This window comes from Bombina bombina, chromosome 3 (assembly GCF_027579735.1).
Source record: "Bombina bombina isolate aBomBom1 chromosome 3, aBomBom1.pri, whole genome shotgun sequence".
In the NCBI taxonomy this organism is placed as follows: Eukaryota; Metazoa; Chordata; class Amphibia; order Anura; family Bombinatoridae; genus Bombina; species Bombina bombina.
The window spans coordinates 694,348,490-694,366,843 of record NC_069501.1 but is presented as its reverse complement, the minus strand read 5'-3'; positions in this window follow the sequence as shown (position 1 = coordinate 694,366,843).

Genomic DNA, 18,354 nt, shown 5'->3' with positions numbered 1-18,354 from the left:
AACAGAAAACTAAACATCCTATTTTTTGGATTAAAGGAACATAACCCCCCAAAATTATATATTTTATGGTTTAGATAGAGCATACAATTTTAAACAACTTTTCAATTTACTTCTATTATCAAATTGTCGGTTTTCTTGGTGTCCTTTGTTGAAATGCAGGGAGATAAGCTTGGGAGCATGCACGTGTCGGCAACACTTTATGACTGCAGTTTTGCAGGAAGGTTATACATTAACAGGAGCACTAGATGGCAGCATTTTTTCATGCCATATAGTGCTCCAGACATGTGTTTACTACCTATCTAAGAAGTAAACTGGAAACATATTTTATATTGCATACTCTGCTGAATCATGAAAGCACAATTTTGGAACCATGTCCCTTTAAGTTTACCATCTACTTAAGTTAGAAGACATTGGGGGCATGTCCGGGCTATGGCCCAAGATGGCTGCTACCTTGGGAGCTCTGCCCAACTGATTTACAATCCGCCTTGTAATCAACATTTTGTGCACTCATCCAGATTGTAATTGAACCTCATGAAGTTGCTAATGCTTTGCTGGTTTGCATTACCTTTATATTAAAAGGAAAGGGGCTTCTCAGACTGGACTGTTGGGAGATCTCTTGGCGGCCTGCAAGGAAAGAGAACTCAGCACCCCCCCTGGGAAAGCGGGTGAGCAGAGTAAACACTGTGCCTCTGCATTTATTTGTTATTTTACTGCCATGGAGGAGCTATTTTATACAGTGAAGGTTCTGATGGAAGACTATGAGAAGAGAATATGTGCAAGAATAGACAGAATTATATTATCTATGAATGCACCAACTGTACCAAATAGTACTGCCACATGGAGAGATGCGTCATGGAGTGCATTGTGGTCCCCTGGGCTGCAGAGTTTAAGTTCAGCGGTTTGTTTGGCTGAAGGAGACAGTGGCTACGCAATACAGAATTTGTCTGATCTCCTTCACCCTTGCTGGACCTTACAGAGGTGTGATTTCAAGACACCGGAGCCTACTTTGGGTACTAATACCGATACCTATAGGCGACCTGAAGACTAAGGTGAGGTACCGAGTTTGTCACCAGATGGTCACCCTCGGCATCCTGGTTCTGAATATTCCCCTGCCGACCCATCTGGGGGCGGTGTGGGCCCTTCCGGTGCCGGGTCTCCTTGAGACTACAGTATCCCATCTCAGGAGGTACAGAGCCTTGTTTGGCATCTTTTTCATTTCCTTCGCTGCACGGATGTTATGGGGCATTGCTTTACTACTCTACATGTGTCTTGGAAGTTGCCCAGCAGCAAGAAATGAACTGCTGGGATATTTTTGTTCAAGACCTACCTCGCAATAGAACCAGGTTAGGTTAAATCCCCTCATCTTCTCGGTAGCCAAGGACAGCTACAAATATGTGAGAGTGTCCTTGCCTATTATATATTTTGCTTGTGTACCCACTATTCTGTAGGCTCAGATGGTTACAATTTTTTTTTTTATGTCATGACGACTATAAAGTCTGATGCACTGATCAGGAGCTTATAGGTGGACACTATAAGTGTGACTGGGAGACGTCACTTTTCTAGATATTACAGCAAGGATTGACTCTATGAGGCCTACTTATCAAGCCATCAACTTACTTGCATTCGACGGCACAAATACGCTTGCCTGACATCACCTAACATCACGGGCGCAGACCTGAATACGCTCTCCTCATTTATATAGAAAGCTGTCAAAAAGCCGCTCACCAAGTACGGGGCGATGAGCAGCGGACTGTTGCTAACTAACAGTCACCGATCTCGCTGCTATTCGGCTTTTTCACAGCTTTATTTGTATACTGTCACTAAACACAGCCACTATACTAAACTGTTTAACCCCTATCCTGATGCTCCCAGATCCCACCGCAACTAAATAAAGTTATTAAGCCCTAAACCACCGCTCCTGGAGCCCACCGCAACTCTAATAAACTTATTAACTCCTATCCAGCCGCTCCCAGACCCCGCGGCAACTAACTAAAGGTATTAACCCCTAAACCTCTGGCCTCCCACATCACTACCACTTACTAAACCTATTAACCCCTAAACCGCCAGCCCCCAACATCACCATAAACTAAATGAAACTATTAACCCTTAAAGCTAACAACCCGCTAACTTTATATTAAATATTAACTCATCCCTATCTTATAATAAATTTAAACTTACCTTTAGATTTAAATTAAACTATATTAAATTATGAATAATTCTACCCTATTATACTAAAATTACATTAAACTATATTAAACTATTAATTAATCTACCCTAACTATTATACTAAATTACATTAAAGGGACATAATACTCATATGCTAAATCACTTGAAACTGATGCAGTATAACTGTAAAAATCTGAGCATCTCTATGTAAAAAGGAAGATATTTTACCTCACAATTTCCTCAGTTCAGCAGAGTAAGTTCTGTGTAAAATGTTATACTCAACTGCTGTTCAGCTGCAGGTAAAAAAAAAATAAAAAAAAATGAAGAAATGAACAGCAGACAATCAGCATCAACAGTGCTGAGGTCATGAACTCTTTTACTGTGATCTCATGAGATTTGACTTAAAGGGCCACTGTAAGTAAATATTTTCTATGCCTGTTACTAACTAACTACCCCAAATACGATTTTTTTCAATAGCATTTCATTAACATATCTCTACCGTATATCAGAAATCTTGTCTGCAAATTTAATTGTTTTCCAAACCCACTCCGTGGGTATCCTTTGCTCTGTACCAATCCGTTTACAATACCTAGGTTTCAAAATGGTGCTTTAAACACAAAGTTATTGGTTTAAGTATTTTGAACACGCAGTGCTGAAAATAGTGGGCAGGATAACATGACATCAACGGCGATTAAAACATATAACTTTTAGAACATTATGAAACTTCGTTTTGGAGAAAATATAGGTCAGTAGGTTTTAATTAATGTTTATTAACTTTAATATGTTAGTTGTTTAGCTTAAAAATTATAACAGAAAGTAATCATTTAACTCTCATAAGATTTCATTGTAAGCTTCCATAAACTGAATAGGGAAATAAGATGAGAGTGCACGAGGCACGAGGCTCAACCCCTTAGCTGTCCCGGGACAGGCATACTGATTTGTTGCTTAGAAGTCCTTTACAATGTGATGTGGCTACTGAGAAACTTTTGAGGTAAAATATCTTTCTTTTTTACATAGAGATGTTCAGGTGATATTTTCTAGTCAGCTTTTTACAGCTATACTGCATCACTTTCAAGTGTTTAAACATTTGGGTATTATGGCCCTTTAAACTATATTAAACAAATAATTAAACTACCCTAACTGTTATACTAAAATTACATTAAACTACAAATTAAATTAACTATATTATATATTTAAACACCTAACCCTACTCAAATAATTTAAATCTACAATAAACAATTACAAATTTACAAAAAACTAACAACTAAGTTACAAAAAATAACAAACAATGGCCCAGATTTTTGCATTAGAGGCTATGTGGTGCTAACGAGCAGTTTTCCCTAACTGCTCACTTACCTACAGCGCTGGTATTACAGGTTTTTACAAACCCGGCATTAAAAGACAAGAAGTGAGCGTTGAGCAAAATTTTGCTCATTATATACTGTATTGGTATGAAAAAAAAAAGGGGGGGGGGGAGAAAAAATCCAGATCTGGCACCTATTTCCTTGCACACTGCATAGGATATATGGCACTCACTCCCCCATGTGTTGGCGAGACTGTGGACAGTTAGGTACCTCCCTGCATGTGTGGTGGTCCTGCCCCAAGATCCAACCTCTTTGGCAACAGCTTTTCAGAATCTTTAATTTACTAAACATCACCCTACCATTCAAACCAGATGTACCTTTACTCCACATACATTTCCCAATTCTAACTCCAGCCAGGGAAGCCCTGGCAATCTATCTCCTTATGGCCACCAAATTAACCATAGCGAGAATGTGGAAAAACAAGGATTCACCCCTTATATCACAAGTTCTTTCCATAGTACATTATATTAAACAGATGGAACTATATTCACATATAACCCTTGATAAGGTTGACTTCTACCAAGAGACCAGGTCTTCCTAGGTCGAGAAATTCCCAGACTGAAATGGATCCCTAACTGCAACATCCGCCCCTCCCCCTTTTTTCCCTCTCTTCTTCTTTTTTCTCCCCCCCCCCCCTACTTTCCTCATTCCTTACTACTCACCCTAGCCTTGGCTATTCCCTATACTACTGATACTCTAGGAACTGTTCTTATCAGAGATTTTATCTATCAGATGTAGCTGCATAAGACACTAATATAATTTATTTGAAAAATCCTGGAGCGCTGGGTTCTAGATTAACGAGTAAATAAGAACACAAACTTAGTATATTATCTACTGTACCCAACACTGTATATCCTAGGTTTTTTAACCAGAATGCCAGCCCCTGTTGTATAACTGGCTAATGTCCCTGTTCATTTTCATGTTTTTAAATATTACTGTTCTTTTGTAATTCATCAATATATGTTTGAACCTGCTCCTCATTAAAAAAAAGTATTTAAAAAAAAATAATAAAACAAAATACTTCTTCCTCTGTAAATTAATAAATAACGAATAAATAAATACATGTACAGATGCAATGGGCCAAAATATATAGAGAGCAAAAAACATAAAAACTATTTTTAAAGACCATATATTGCTAGCAATAAATATATTTGAATGGAGGATACTATTAAAGCATGACTTCACAGATGTATACTTTGTCATAGCTTTTTTATGAGCTTAGCTTAGCTTCACAGAGATATAACAATAGTCTGGGAAATTGAAAGATCAAATCAAATTGTTCTGAGACAGTCAGCAGTTCAGCTCCCTATTAGTTAACTTTGCAGAGTCACAACCTGTAAATATGTCATAAATTACTTCCCTCTACATTTCTATTGCATCCAATGGTGTTTTGCTGGAAGAAATCTTAGCTAACAGTGCTTTTTGTCAACTGTGCTAGTTTTAGTTACTGAGTTTATGTTTAGAAATAGATGGATTATTATATACTACAAATTGACAATGTGATCCAGAAACCATAGTAGAAAGATGATGTTGAAAAATATGAGTTATTTAAGTGCATAAGAGGTATAGGGTTGTGAGTAGATGTGTCAAGGTGGCAGTTAGCAGATTGTGAATTGTGTTGTAGTTACCAAGAGTTAAAACAATTTGCATATGCTTTAGGCATGCACAAAGATAACCAAATACATGTTTTGTATTAGGTAGAGAAACACTCTTCCAGTGATCTGTGCATTCTAGTGTTACTTTATTTTGTTAAATTTAAATAAACTAGTTTTTTTCTAACTGTTCCAGTATAAGCTGATTCTGTATGGCACTCCACAGCTTCTTTTTCATCATCCTCTATAGGAGATTGATGTTTTAATTTTCCTTTTATTCTATCCATAAAGTACATTCTAGTGTAAAAATAAAACACTCAAATGTATTAGATCTCTATATGTTCAACCCCTTCAGTGCTTAGTCATTTCATACCACTATGCTGAAGCCCCTGCCTCTGTGACTAGGGTCCCCAGTCTTGCTCTTTACAGACAGTCACAATAGGCAGTAGCTTTATAGAGAGCTAGGTGGGGGCATATGATGTATTCTGTATACACTGAGTTAATATTTATACAATTAAAGTAAAGGATAAGCACTCTTTAACCCCAGGTTGGGGTAAGCATATACCAGGGTGCACGTGTCAGATATAAACAGTCCAGAGCAAAGACAGCACTCACTGGATTTAAGTAAAAAAATAACTTTTATTGAAAAAAAGTTAAAAGCATAGTCCCATGATGCTTTGGTGTCCACAGACACCTTTGTCAAATGGCATCACCCAGCTTGAGGACTGTTGTATAATCATAACAAAAGTTATTTTTTACTTAAATCCAGTGAGTGCTGTCTTTGTTCTGGACTATATATATATATATCATTCTATGGGGTATATTTATGAAGCAGTGAATGCTGCTTATTCTGCACGAGCCTTCCTTAACTCGTCTGCCACCTCTGAGGTGGCAGACAGCAATCATCCTGATCAGATATGATCGGGATGATTGACACCCCCTGCTAGCAGCCGATTGTCCGCTAATGTGAAGGGGGCGGCATTGCACAAGCATTCCACTAGAAATGCTTGTGCAATGTTAAATACGCTGTCGGCATTTAGCGATGTCAGGCAGACATGATCCGCTACATCGGAACATGTCCGTCCGACATTTGTTAAATCCGCCCTTTATCTCTTTTTGACGAATTTTTACACACACCATACGATACCACAACCCACAAGCACACCATATAACACCATACCAAACTACACTCAATAAATTGTTCAATTATTTTGGTTATATTTGGTATATTAGGTGCAGCAAATGTTTGGGGTCAGTGAATAACTGTAGTGACTCATTAAGTGGAAAACTGGCCATACTGTGATTAGGTGGCACATAAATCTATAATGCACAAAGGAGACACAACTATCTTGCTTACCAGCTTTATGTAGAAAAGCCTGTTATAATTTGCTGATTTACTTGTAATGCAAGCTGTAAAAGGTCACATAAGCCATTTTTTTTTGCAATGCATGAAGGAAGTGGTCAACACATTATTATCCTGTAGTATATTGTTCAAATTAAATTAATTATGCAAATTAAATTAAAAACAAACCTTTAATTTATTATGTGTAATCCACTGGTGACATAACCATCTTATCTTTATACCAGCAAACTGGAAACTTAAAAGCCACAATGGTGAGATAAAACATTTTTTGGTTTATTGCTATGCTTTGTGTGCTTAAACCAAAAAATAAAAACAGACCCGAAAAACCTTTTATATAATTTCTTAAAAAAATGAAATGGAATGTGGCTAACTCAGCGACAGGTGAGCTAAGGTTTTGATGCGACTGACCAATACAAAGAGACAGGGTTCTTATGTGGCTTTGAGGCAAAATTGTGACTGGAGAGGCAGGTCTGTGATATAGGATTAGACAAACACAGAAGCAAATTAGCCAGGTATATATAAACATACTAACACACACACATACATACATACACAAACACACCACACACACACATATACACATTCACACACATACACACACACACACACACACATACACACCAAACATTCATACACATGCACACACATACATTTATAAACAGCACTATGGCCCTGATGCTTAAGAGCACACATATAAAATACTTATTAAATTGTATACAGTTCACAAAGGTACCTTTTTCTTCAAGCAAACTTTTATTTTTTACTATCAAGTACATTTGATAAAGGAGTGATACAAAAGGAACACAAATGATGAAACACTTGCGGCTAGATTTAGAGTTCTGCGGCCAAAGGGGTGCGTTAGCTACGCATGCTTTTTTTCCCCCGCACCTTTTAAATACCGCTGGTATTTAGAGTTCACAGAAGGGCTGTGTTAGGCTACAAAAAAGGAGCGTATAGCATATTTACCGCAATTGCAACTCTCAATACCAGCGGTGCTTACGGACGTGACCAGCTTAAAAAACGTGCTCGTGCACAATTCCCCCATAGGAAACAATGGGGCAGTTTGAGCTGAAAAAAAACCTAACACCTGCAAAAAAGCAGCGTTCAGCTCCTAACGCAGCCCCATTGTTTCCTATGGGGAAACACTTCCTAAGTCTGCACCTAACACCCTAACATGTACCCCGAGTCTAAACACCCCTAACCTTACACTTATTAACCCCTAATCTGCCGCCCCGCTATCGCTGACCCCTGCATTATTAACCCCTAATCTGCCGCTCCGTACACCGCCGCAACCTACATTATAGCTATGTACCACTAATCTGCTGCCCCTAACACCGCCGACCCCTATATTATATTTATTAACCCCTAATCTGATCCCCACAACGTCGCCGCCAGCTACCTACAATAATTAACCCCTAATCTGCTGACCGGACATCACCGCTACTATAATAAAGTTATTAACCCCTAATCTGCCTCACTCCCGCCTCAATAACCCTATAAGAAATAGTATTAACCCCTAATCTGCCCTCCCTAACATCGCCAACACCTAACTTCAATTATTAACCCCTAATCTGCCGACCGGATCTCGCCGCTACTCTAATAAATGGATTAACCCCTAAAGCTAAGTCTAACCCTAACAGTAACACCCCCCTAAATTAAATATAATTTAAATCTAACAAAATAAATTAACTCTTATTAAATAAATTATTCCTATTTAAAGCTAAATACTTACCTGTAAAATAAACCCTAATATAGCTACAATATAACGAATAATTATATTGTAGCTATTTTAGGATTAATATTTATTTTACAGGCATCTTTGTATTTATTTTAACCAGGTACAATAGCTATTAAATAGTTAAGAACTATTTAATAGCTAAAATAGTTAAAATAATTACAAAATTACCTGTAAAATAAATCCTAACCTAAGTTACAATTAAACCTAACACTACACTATCAATAAATTAATTAAATACAATACCTACAAATAACTACAATTAAATAAACTAACTAAAGTACAAAAAATAAAAAAGAACTAAGTTACAAAAAATAAAAAAATATTTACAAACATTAGAAAAATATTACAACAATTTTAAACTAATTACACCTACTCTAAGCCCCCTAATAAAATATCAAAGACCCCCAAAATAAAAAAATGCCCTACCCTATTCTAAATTAAAAAAGTTCAAAGCTCTTTTACCTTACCAGCCCTGAAAAGGGCCATTTGCGGGGCATGCCCCAAATAATTCAGCTCTTTTGCCTGTAAAAAAAAAAACATACAATACCCCACCCCCAACATTACAACATTCCAATCGGAATTAAGGTAGGAAAATTCTGATTGGCTGATGGAATCAGCCAATCAGATTCAAGTTCAATCCGATTGGCTGATCCAATCAGCCAATCAGATTGAGCTTGCATTCTATTGGCTGTTCCGATCAGCCAATAGAATGTGAGCTCAATCTGATTGGCTGATCCAATCAGCCAATCGGATTGAACTTGAATCTGATTGGCTGATTGCATCAGCCAATCAGAATTTTCCTACCTTAATTCCGATTGGCTGATAGAATCCTATCAGCCAATCGGAATTCGAGGGACGCCATCTTGGATGACGTCCCTTAAAGGAACCTTCATTCTTCAGTTGGACGTCGGAAGAAGAGAATGGATCCGCGCTGGAGGTCTTCAAGATGGAGCCGTTCGTCATCGGATGAAGATAGAAGATGCCGCTTGGATCAAGATGGTTGCCGGTCCGGATCTCCTCTTCTTCCCGGATAGGATGAAGAATTTTGGAGCCTCTTCTGGACCTCTTCAGCCGCCGCTTGATAGAAGACTTCAGCCGGATTATGGATCGCCAGCCCCCGCTTGGTCTTGGATGAAGACTTCAGAGGCTTGGATCAAGACTTCGGAGGACGGATCGGTGAACCTGGCATGGTGAAGATAAGGTAGGAAGATCTTCAGGGGCTTAGTGTTAGGTTTATTTAAGGGGGTTTGGGTTAGATTAGGGGTATGTTGGTCGTGGGTTGTAATGTTGGGGGGGTATTGTAAAGAGCTGAATTATTTGGGGCATGCCCCGCAAATGGCCCTTTTCAGGGCTGGTAAGGTAAAAGAGCTTTGAACTTTTTTAATTTAGAATTGGGTAGGGCATTTTTTTATTTTGGGGTCTTTGTTATTTTATTAGGGGGCTTAGAGTAGGTGTAATTAGTTTAAAATTGTTGTAATATTTTTCTAATGTTTGTAAATATTTTTTTATTTTTTTGTAACTTAGTTCTTTTTTATTTTTTGTACTTTAGTTAGTTTATTTAATTGTAGTTATTTGTAGGTATTGTATTTAATTAATTTATTGATAGTGTAGTGTTAGGTTTAAGTGTAACTTAGGTTAGGATTTATTTTACAGGTAATTTTGTAACTATTTTAGCTATTAAATAGTTCTTAACTATTTAATAGCTATTGTACCTGGTTAAAATAAATACAAAGTTGCCTGTAAAATAAATATTAATCCTAAAATAGCTACAATATAATTATTCGTTATATTGTAGCTATATTAGGGTTTATTTTACAGGTACGTATTTAGCTTTAAATAGGAATAATTTATTTAATAAGAGTTAATTTATTTCGTTAGATTTAAATTATATTTAACTTAGGGGGGTGTTAGTGTTAGGGTTAGACTTAGCTTTAGGGGTTAATCCATTTATTAGAGTAGTGGCGAGATCCGGTCGGCAGATTAGGGGTTAATTATTGAAGTTAGGTGTCGGTGATGTTAGGGAGGGCAGATTAGGGGTTAATACTATTTCTTATAGGGTTATTGAGGCCGGAGTGATGCGGATTAGGGGTTAATAACTTTATTATAGTAGCGGTGAGGTCCGTTCGGCAGATTAGGGGTTAATAAGTGTAGGTAGGTGGAGGCGACGTTGGGGGTGGCAGATTAGGGGTTAATAAATATTATGTAGGTGTCGGCGGTATTAGGGGCAGCAGATTAGGGGTACATAGGGATAACGTAGGTGGCGGAGGTGTGCAGTCGGCAGATTAGGGGTTAAAAAATGTTAATAGAGTGGCGGCGATGTGGGGGGGGCCTCGGTTTAGGGGTACATAGGTAGTTTATGGGTGTTAGTGTACTTTAGAGCACAGTAGTTAAGAGCTTTATAAACCGGCGTTAGCCCAAAAAGCTCTTAACTACTGACTTTTTTCTGCGGCTGGAGTTTTGTCGTTAGATTTCTAACGCTCACTTCAGCCACGACTCTAAATACCGGCGTTAGAAAGATCCCATTGAAAAGATAGGATACGCAATTGACGTAAGGGGATCTGCGGTATGGAAAAGTCGCGGCTGCAAAGTGAGCGTTAGACCCTTTCCTGACTGACTCTAAATACCAGCGGTAGCCCAAAACCAGCGAGGAGGAGCCTCTAACGCTGGTTTTGATGGCTAACGCCAAACTCTAAATCTAGCCGTTGTTTAGCACAAATGTCCACACACTCAATGGGCATTTACTAGTTTAGGTGGTGTACAAAAGTTTATTACAGAAGTGAGATTATTGAGTAAATAATAAATTATTCTGACATTATCTGTGGGGTAAATTACCGGGAAACTTTTGTCATAAACTCATAAACTACTAAACTACTGAATTTGTACCTTTTTTCTGTGGTTGAACCCTGGTAGCTGGTCCAGTGATGCAATGAGCGTGTTAATCTTTTGTATAATTTTTTAAAACACACACAACACACACAAAACACATGAAAAACACATATACACACATAACATACACAAAACACACAGTCACATAACACACATAACACACACACACAATTTATAAAAACGTTCAGTGCCTTCGCTATCTTTTTGTATCTCTTCTCTTAACTTTTTGGACCATTCATATTTCTAACATGCAGTCAAATGTGACACTCAACAAACCCCTACCTAGTTCAGATATTTCATGTGTTCCAGCTTAAGCACACCTTGTGCAACTAAGGAAGCCTTTGATTAGTTGCATCAGGTGTCAGGGCCGGACTGGGACCAAAAATAGGCCCGGGCATTTTAAGGCAAAGCAGCCCACTCCTTCCCCATGTTTTATTTTATCGCCCATTTACACACACCAAAATGCACGCACACACACATATAAACACGCATATGCATACACTTTATACATATAAACATGCATATGCATGCACATTACACATATACATATGCTCATAAGCATGTACACCACACATACATACACTCATATGCACGCACACCACACACACTCATATGCACCCACACCACACATACACACACTCATATGCACGCACACAACACACATGCACACAATATGCATGTACACCGTACACCACACATATACACAATTATATGCATGGACATTATACATGCACACCACTGATACCTGTGCTCATACGAACGCACACCACACATACAGACACACCAAACACTTATGCACGCACAACATACACACACTCATATGCTCACACACCACACATATTCATATGCACGTAAACCATGCATATACTCACACTCATATGCATGCACAACATACATACACCCACACTCATATGCATGCACACGACACATACATACACTCACATTCATATGCATGCACACAACACATACACCCAAATATGCACACAACACACAGTCACATGCATTCATACTATATATATATATATATCTGAAGCGGTTACACTGGGTACTTTCGTTCTACAAAAACACATAAAATACAAATGTATGAGATAAAAAATTTTACAAGTCACATCAAATATAACTAAACAGAGGACCCATAGGTCACTTGAAACATGCTTGTAACTAGATTATTTTTGGTACTCATAATGCAAAGTCTTTTTGATAGCTTTCTATCAAACTGGAAAGAGGAGTAAAGAGGTTCCCTCTACCTTACACCTATTACAGATATATGTAATGTTGTAGAGAGGTCCCCTTTGCCTCACACAAATATATAATAATATGGAGAGGTTCCCTCTGAGACACACACATCATATCCCCAGTAAATTATATAGAGATATATAATATTATGTAGTAGTTCCCTCTGACACACACACTATATCCCCAGTACATTATATACAGATATATAATATTATGTAGTAGTTCCCTCTGACACACACATACACCATATCCCCAGTGCATTATACACAAATATACAGGGAGTGCAGAATTATTAGGCAAATGAGTATTTTGACCACATCATCCTCTTTATGCATGTTGTCTTACTCCAAGCTGTATAGGCTCGAAAGCCTACTACCAATTAAGCATATTAGGTGATGTGCATCTCTGTAATGAGAAGGGGTGTGGTCTAATGACATCAACACCCTATATCAGGTGTGCATAATTATTAGGCAACTTCCTTTCCTTTGGCAAAATGGGTCAAAAGAAGGACTTGACAGGCTCAGAAAAGTCAAAAATAGTGAGATATCTTGCAGAGGGATGCAGCACTCTTAAAATTGCAAAGCTTCTGAAGCGTGATCATCGAACAATCAATCGTTTCATTCAAAATAGTCAACAGGGTCGCAAGAAGCGTGTGGAAAAACCAAGGCGCAAAATAACTGCCCATGAACTGAGAAAAGTCAAGCATGCAGCTGCCAAGATGCCACTTGCCACCAGTTTGGCCATATTTCAGAGCTGCAACATCACTGGAGTGCCCAAAAGCACAAGGTGTGCAATACTCAGAGACATGGCCAAGGTAAGAAAGGCTGAAAGACGACCACCACTGAACAAGACACACAAGCTGAAACGTCAAGACTGGGCCAAGAAATATCTCAAGACTGATTTTTCTAAGGTTTTATTGACTGATGAAATGAGAGTGAGTCTTGATGGGCTAGATGGATGGGCCCGTGGCTGTATTGGTGAAGGGCAGAGAGCTCCAGTCCGACTCAGACGCCAGCAAGGTGGAGGTGGAGTACTAGTTTGGGCTGGTATCATCAAAGATGAGCTTGTGGGGCCTTTTTGGGTTGAGGATTGAGTCAAGCTCAACTCCCAGTCCTACTGCCAGTTTCTGGAAGACACCTTCTTCAAGCAGTGGTACAGGAAGAAGTCTGCATCCTTCAAGAAAAACATGATTTTCATGCAGGACAATGCTCCATCACACGCGTCCAAGTACTCCACAGCGTGGCTGGCAAGAAAGGGTTTAAAAGAAGAAAATCTAATGACATGGCCTCCTTGTTCACCTGATCTGAACCCCATTGAGAACCTGTGGTCCATCATCAAATGTGAGATTTACAAGGAGGGAAAACAGTACACCTCTCTGAACAGTGTCTGGGAGGCTGTGGTTGCTGCTGCACGCAATGTTGATGGTGAACAGATCAAAACACTGACAGAATCCATGGATGGCAGGCTTTTGAGTGTCCTTGCAAAGAAAGGTGGCTATATTGGTCACTGATTTGTTTTTATTTTGTTTTTGAATGTCAGAAATGTATATTTGTGAATGTTGAGATGTTATATTGGTTTCACTGGTAAAAATAAATAATTGAAATGGGTATATATTTGTTTTTTGTTAAGTTGCCTAATAATTATGCACAGTAATAGTCACCTGCACACACAGATATCCCCCTAAAATAGCTATAACTAAAAACAAACTAAAAACTACTTCCAAAACTATTCAGCTTTGATATTAATGAGTTTTTTGGGTTCATTGAGAACATGGTTGTTGTTCAATAATAAAATTAATCCTCAAAAATACAACTTGCCTAATAATTCTGCACTCCCTGTATAATATTATGTAGTAGTTCCCTCTGACACACAAACTATATCCCTAGTACATTATACACAGATATATAATATTACTTAGTAGTTCCCTCTGACACACACACACCATATCCCCAGTGCATTATATACAGATATATAATATTATTTAGTAGTTCCCTCTGACACACAAACACACCATATCCCCAGTGCATTATACACAAATATATAATATTATCTAGTAGTTCCCCCTGACACACACACACACTATATCCCCAGTGCATTATACACAGATATATAATATTATATAGTAGTTCCCTCTGACACACACACCATATCCCCAGTACATTATATAAAGATATATAATATTATGTAGTAGTTCCCTCTGACACACACATGCACCATATCCGATTCCCCAGTGCATTATGCACAAATATATAATCTTATGTAGTAGTTCCCTCTGACACACAAACTATATCCCTAGTACATTATACACAGATATATAATATTATTTAGTAGTTCCCTCTGACACACACACGATATCCCCAGTGCATTATACACAGATATATAATATTATGTAGTAGTTCCCTCTGACACACACACCATATCCCCAGTGCATTATACACAGATATATAATATTATATAGTAGTTCCCTCTGTGACACACACACACACACACACACACCATATCCCCAGTACATTATACACAGATATATAATATTATGTAATAGTTCCCTCTGTGACACACACACCATATTCCCAGTACATTATACACAGATATATAATATTATGTAGTAGTTCCCTCTGACACAAACACACCATATCCCTAGTACATTATATAAAGTCTAATATAATATTATGTAGTAGTTCCCTCTGACACACACATATATCCCCATTACATTATAAGATACCTGCTGCTGCCTATGAACAAAACATTCTACACCTAATACAGCCGGGAATCTCACATGATGCAGGAATCCTGTACACTTCAAATAATCTACTGCTCTGGCAGGCCGGCTGCTCACTCATTTCAGATTGTAATTAATCCGGCGGATCCGGTGGTCAACTGTGCACTGCACTGACTCTGCATTATCAGGTCCGGCTGCCACAGGCACTAAGTATTAGATTCGAAAATCTGTAAGAGCAGAAAAAGAGAGGCGCCTTATGGGACAGTATCGTGGTGTCACAATGGGTACAGGATAGAACGAACAGCACACACAGATGGCAAGGTACTCACAAGTGAGATGGCATAAACGTATGCCAGACTAGACAGGACGGAACCTTAGTCGTCCGCCAGACGGTCCAATGGTCCAATGATCAGCCTGATGAAACGACCGGAAGGTCGAGAAACGCGTTGCTGTTTCTACTATTTACCAGTATTTTAAACAGGTTTTAATAATAATTTTTAAATAAACTGCTTTTACGATACCCCCGCTCTCTGCCTACCATCAATTGATCCTTTGGTTGGTTCGGTATCCTGCCATTCACACCAAGGACTCCGAGCCAGTAGTCCTCCCACAGACGCTGTGGGTCTCTGACGTTGTGATTTCCCGCTGCTGCGGATTGGACCACTGGAGTGCCGGAGCCTTTTTCCCATTGGACCGTCTGGCGGACGACTAAGGTTCCGTCCTGTCTAGTCTGGCATACGTTTATGACATCTCACTTGTGAGTACCTTGCCATCTGTGTGTGCTGTTCGTTCTATCCTGTACCCATTGTGACACCACGATACTGTCCCATAAGGCGCCTCTCTTTTTCTGCTCTTACAGATTTTCGCCTTCATTTCTTCCCAAGAGTGCTGCCGTCAGATCCGGTTGCTTGTTGCCGGTACTTTGCCTCTTTCGAGACTGGTTCTCGATTTGTGTTCTGGCCGTCATCTGTGCGCACCTCCATAAGGATTCATCCTTTGACTTAAGTATTAGATTCTAAGTCTAATACTTAGTGCCTGTGGCAGCCAGATCCGATACTGCAGTGTCAGTGCAGTGCACAGTTGACCACGGGATCTGCCGGGTTAATTACAATCAATCTGAACTGAATGAGCACGCAGTCGGCCTGCCAGAGTGGTAGAGCACTGCCTGGCCTCGGTTCACCCGGTCTCCACCCTGCTTGCACTAAGAAGTGAGGTAGCGGTTCTGCGATATATGCTCTGAGGGTCTGATCGCTGAATGCTAATCAATGAATTAGACTTCGATTAGTTCTTTTACCCACCTAAAGAGAGAGTCCTCTGTCAGTCACTTGAGAGTTGAGATAGTTGTTTAGAGCCACACCCGAACCGAACTCATGCAGAGAGAGACACAATGGCCCTTGTGCAGTCACATGTGCCACAAACTTATAACTGAAGCCATGTGACTGGAGTGTAGAACCAATAGAAATGGGGGAAAAAGGGAAACATTTTTTTAAAAAATTCAACATTGTAGCGGCCCAGGGATTGGGAAGCAATGCGGGACTGAGCACTCAGTATGTGCTGTAATTGTGGGCGGGGCTAAGGAACCCAGCGGCCCACCGGGCATTTGCCCGGTATGCCCTATGGTCAGTCCGGGCATGTCTGGTGTGCTTGAGACAACACCTGTTTTGCATATTTGTGCTGTTGTGAGGAATTTACAATGGGGGTTTAATAATTTTGATTACAATTATATGTTGAATGCGATTATGTAATTCTGAGCATGTGCATGTCGAGGTAGCAAAGTCTCGACAAGGTAGCAAAAAATCAACAGACCACAATGCACTGCATTGTAAGAAATTTAAAGCTGCTCTTTTTGGCTTTAGTAGTGATCAGGGCTATCAGGGAGGGAGTTAAGGCAAACATATACAGTATGTGAATAGCTCAGCACACCAGAGATATATATTGAAAAAAATCTAATTTCGAGCAACTTCATATATACCAGGCCATACGAACAGTTACAATTATGGGCTGCTGTTAAGCAAACCTCCTGCAGCTTGGTTCATTTAACGGGGGGAGGGGGTTATGCATTATCTATCCCCCCACATAATGTGTTTGTTCCCCGCGGTTCCTACACCCATGTGTATAGATATATATATATATATATATATATATATATATATATATATATATATATATATACCTGTATGTATATATAGATAGATAGATAGATAGATAGATAAAACAAATTTACTCGCCAATCTTTCAAACATATATGATATATTTATATGGTGAGAAGGGTAATAAATACATGTTAAGAATAGCTAGATTAGCCAAAATTGGATTAATACTGGGACTTATTTGTCAATGTTATGAAAAACACTGTTAAAACTGAATAGACATAGGGTCATTCAATTAAAAAAAAAGGATTAATGCTTTTAATTAAAGGATTTTTTTTCTGCACCTGTATTCATTGTAAGAGGGGTCCCTGCAATGGGATTTTTTTTTTTATGGGTTGATCACAATCTATCATTTAATAATTACCAGCATGCTAATAACTGTAGATGAGCCCATTTTGATATCATCACAATTAGACATTTTTAATGTTAATTGGCAGCACTTTTGATTATCAGTTTGCTCAATAATGACTCTATTCTTAACATGTGTAAGTCCTGTTTTTTGCTGATCACAATACATGTTCTAGATAAATTATTAATATTTGTGAGGGCTATTTTTGATTTATTAAATTTGACAGCCAAATAACTTGATATAATTTGCCCTGACATTTGCGAATATCTATGTTGCATGGTGGGAATTAACGTATATTTATACTATTGATAACCCTTGGATGTACCAGGTGGTACTTTTTGTTCGATACATAGATGATTTGTTACTTATAGTTCAAGATGAAGGTATGGATAATTTCTTAGAGAGTTTCCTAGCATTTCTAAACACAAATGAGTTAGGATTGCAATTTACGGGTGAACAGAGTAGACAGCTAATTAAATTTTAGATCTCACTTTACTAATTTCTGATAATCAAATAATTACTAAAACATATAGAAAACCAATAGCAGGTAATACGATTCTGCATGCTACATCTCAGCATCCTAGACATGTCATCAAATCCATACCAAGGGGACAATTTATTAGGCTTCGTAGGAATACTCAATGTGATTCAATTTATGAACAGCAGTCATTGGAATTAAAAGAGAGGCTGATAAAAAGAGGCTATGGCCCCACCACTTTAAAACAATGTAGGGGGGGCGGAGTTAACTGCCAACAGGGACAGACATGCTTGAGGAGAGCTCCTGCAGCTAG